Raw genomic sequence first — 4,001 nt, 5'->3', positions numbered from 1 at the left:
AACTTGTAGCGTTGAATTTGACAAACGGTTATACCTAAAGTAATTGCTTCTATGAAAGTTGATAAAGGTACAACTCGCTAAATAATCCTAATACAAGATTTTGGACTCAAGAACTGTAAAACATAAAATCTATGAAACAAGTTCTTCATTCTTCTTTTTTGTAACAGGTCGCACTTCAATAATCAGAACTTTCTCAATTATTGCATCGACAGGGTTGCTCAATTTCTGATTTTCCTTCTAAATGAGTGCACAAAACTTCTTCGTGGAAAGACTTGAATATATATAGTTTTAGGTTTGCATCAAGTCGGCTGAACTCAAACTCTATGTAATGAGGCCCATTATGAGCGTTAGGGTTTGAGTTTACTTGAGATTTTTGCATTCACGTGGCTTCAGCATCCTTTTAGGAGTCTGAAGTATATCTTGATAAATATGGCAAGAAATCTTGTAACTTGTCCGCCAAGTCCTTACCATAAATCACAAATCCTACGCGCTGCAGGACTTGAGCTGGAGCATGTTCTTGGACCTAGTTCATTCAACTTTGACTCATCTCAGTGTGTGAGATAGAATATGTTCATCGAACCTGGTCCATTCGCCTTGTTCACTTACTTTGTCAATCATCAAAATTTACACGTGCTAATGCCAATAATAACAAACTATTCCCTCCATTTTTTAGTTTGAGTATAACGCAACGCAAGTGTGATATTATTGTCCGTTTTGAGCATAGACTAGCAATATCTAAAATGCCTCACTAGGGTCTAAGGATTATTTCTTTAAATGCCCAACATCTCTCATGTTCTCCCACGTGAGATTTGTATAGAGGGTCACATACACCCCTCCCCCCCCCCCCTTAGCAACTCAGCCCCTCACTGAAGTTTGTCCCATTACCATCGATATCTCAAGGATATGGGATTTATGTAACCTCAGTTTAATGGTTATGCCCCATCATCATCCCAGCAGTCCCATGCAGAGTAGCTCTAATACCATTTGTAATAGCCCGATCCTCTAGTGATATTGTTCGCTTTGGGCCTACACACGCACTGTTGGGTGTGCGAACAAAGTACCACATTGGCAGCTGAAAAGAAAAAGGAGCTACTTATAAGGAGTTAGATACTCTTAATGATGTGAGGCCTTTTGGAAAAAACTGTGCGGCCTTGGCCCAAAGTGGACAATATCACATCATGTTAAGAGTATCTTTGGGTCGTTTTACCCCAACAACTTGTATCAGAGCCAAAGGTTTGGCGGGACGAGTATGAAGATGGCGGAGTGTGGCGTGGGGCCCGGCTTAATGTCTTTGCCCGTCTATGGGCCGGTTTACAACCTTTACCTGTAGCTTTGAAGTCGCATACACAGCCTTTGGGCTTCAATGACCGTAAATACTCTGACGATGTGGGTGACACACATACATGTTGAATCTCTGACCCGTGAGTTATGGTAATGAGCCATGTGGAACTTAGTTCGAGGGGAAAATTATTGGATGTGTGAACAAAGTACCACATTGGTAGTTGGAAAGAAAAAAGAGCTACTTATAAGGAGTTGGATACTCTTAATGATGTGAGGCCTTTCGGGGAAAACCGTGTGGGTTTGACCCAAAACGGACAATATCACATCATGTTAAGAGTATCTTTGGACTGTTTTAGCCCAACACGCACAACTTTTAAGACTTTAAATCCAGTGATTCTAAATTAAATATCTACATAATATACCACAATAGCCGTTAAATTCTGTGGTGTTGAACAAGCATGCCATGTCAACACCACAAGGGAGTCTCACTAAGGGTGAAATACGAATATTGAAATTAACTAAAAACAAATAGATTAATAAAGCGGAGAGAACAATATATAAACAGTGAAGAAATGTAGAGTAACCAACTTTTCTGATATTTCAACGATTATACACCTTGACATAGTAAGTATTGTTAGAAACTTAGAATGATCTCTCCAAATCCTGAGGAAAATCTTGGGAAACAGATTCAAGATGGTGGTGATCACCAGTTTCCCTGTAGTTACAAGATTCCAAGAGGATGGCAAGAAAAATTAAAATTGGTGTAACCAGCAAAACGAGACCTAAAGGAACCATCCATAGTTGTCTGTTTGAAGGATGAAATTTTAAACTCCACCATCCTAATATCACTCCACCTCCAATACTTATGCAAAATAATCCCAAGCAAATAATCCATGTCTTCTTTAACTTCCCAAGATAATAATTGTCACTTGTATCCCTTACCTCAGATTTCTCTTCTGTACAAGTGTACTCCATCCTAACTCGATCTCCAAAATACAAAGCCGCCGTGTTCCTTGTTGCTTGCAGTCTCGAAAATCTCTTTTACCTATCTCAATTGATTGATTAGCTTCTTCCTTCTTCCTGTTTGTGGTCTCGAAAATCTCTCTTACCTGTTTCAATTCCGACTGATTAGCTTTTTCCTTCACGCAAACGCTTGCCTCATTTCTTTCTCTGAAATTTCAAAACACAAGAAAAGATGATAGTAATGACTAACCTTTTGTTCTTCTCAAGATTTCAATGAATAAATGCTTTATACTAGCCAATAACAAAAGGGTACAAGAGGGAATTTAGTAAGAAAGAGAAATCAAGATGTAGATAAACAAAGAGAAATCAAGATGTATATAAGCAAACCGTTGTCAAAGGTGGTATTGAAGAAAAAAGAACTAGCTAGGGGATGTACTAGAGAATTAATTTCTGGGGTAGGTATACTTAGGTGCCTGCTAATTAAAGAGTAGTGAGAGTGTTCAAGTAAAGATCAAGGTTTAGAAGAACCAGGGCGCGCGGTTGTAGCCTGACAGCACGGGATTTATCTGAATCCAATACTTCCGATGCAGAGTATCAGTATATATGAATAACTACGACTGCAATAAACAATAGGTATGAATCCATTTAAAGTTTTAAATATGTGTTTAATAAGAAGAACTTTGAAGGCTAAACTCATTAAATTTAAATTCTGAATCCGCCTACGCAGAGGAAAGAAAATAAAGTAAAGAAATTAATAGGTGAGGATTGAATTTGAATATACAAATGGTTTGTATTTTTTTGGCCGTGTTGATGGCTACGGGTTGAAAATAAAGTCTGATTAAGAGCTTCATGAAACGTGCCTCTTCATCAAAGTTGTTAGCTAAAATCAGAAGATTATGACATAAGAAGGAAGGAAGAAGGTTGCGTTTCCTAGTTGAGTTTTTTTTTTTTAGTATACAGTATACACCGGTTGGGATTGTAATTGTCTTAAATCTTAATGGATGAATTAATTGGGGGCAGAGCTTATCTGGGGTAGATTTGTTTCATTCTTATAATCTTCTTCTTGTTCTAATTTTTTTTTCTTTTCCCCTTATTTTTCAATTTTTTCTAGATAGAAGAAAACAAAGCATTTGGTGGGATTAGAACACTATACCTAAGTAGTAAGTAATGCAGGGTGAAGCTGCGATCACTAAACTGCAACTCTAATCTCAATATTCATGTTTTTTTTTTCATAGGATTCTTAATAGAATTTAACTTTTGTCCAGTATATGGTCAATATAATTTGGCCGCTTGACGGATTACTTACACATTTTTCCAATTTATCAAATCATGTTTAATATAAATATTTGTAACTTTTATTGTGTTACTATATTCTATATATTCTATGTAATGTAAATATATAAAACTTAAGCCTTTAAATATAAGTATTTAACAGTATCGTCCAAATTAATTTAACAAGTCACGTACGGGGTTGCTCTTTCAATTAAGTAATGTAATTTTTTTGCTCTGTTTGGATTAGGAGTAGCAGACGAGCAGTACTCAACAGTTTTTTGTTTCTCTTGTTTTCTATTGAAAAGAGATGGAATGTGGATTTAGGGGAATTTATCAAATTTATGGTCTAAAAAATCTTAAACATTTGTGTAACTATAAATCATTTTTATTAAGTTATTTTTAATTATAGAAATGTGACATTCTTTCTTGGACAATTAGACTAAAAAAAAAAGTATGTCATATAAATTGAGACGGAGGTGTATCAA

At 36.1% G+C, this 4,001-nt stretch overlaps 1 long non-coding RNA gene across 1 annotated transcript; it reads right to left on the bottom strand.

Moving 5' to 3' along the window:
• Nucleotides 1-1,843: 1,843 nt before the first annotated feature.
• On the bottom strand, nt 1,844-3,611 carry LOC132629367 (uncharacterized). The gene is made up of 2 exons (XR_009578215.1): nt 2,495-3,611; nt 1,844-2,390 (listed from the first exon to the last, which is right to left on the bottom strand). It is a non-coding gene; the product is annotated as an uncharacterized LOC132629367 (long non-coding RNA).
• Nucleotides 3,612-4,001: the final 390 nt, after the last annotated feature.

The sequence above is a fragment of the Lycium barbarum genome, chromosome 1 (genome assembly GCF_019175385.1).
Source record: "Lycium barbarum isolate Lr01 chromosome 1, ASM1917538v2, whole genome shotgun sequence".
Lineage (NCBI taxonomy): Eukaryota > Viridiplantae > Streptophyta > Magnoliopsida > Solanales > Solanaceae > Lycium > Lycium barbarum.
Note: the sequence above shows the minus strand (reverse complement) of the source record. Positions and strands in the feature narration are given on the sequence as shown.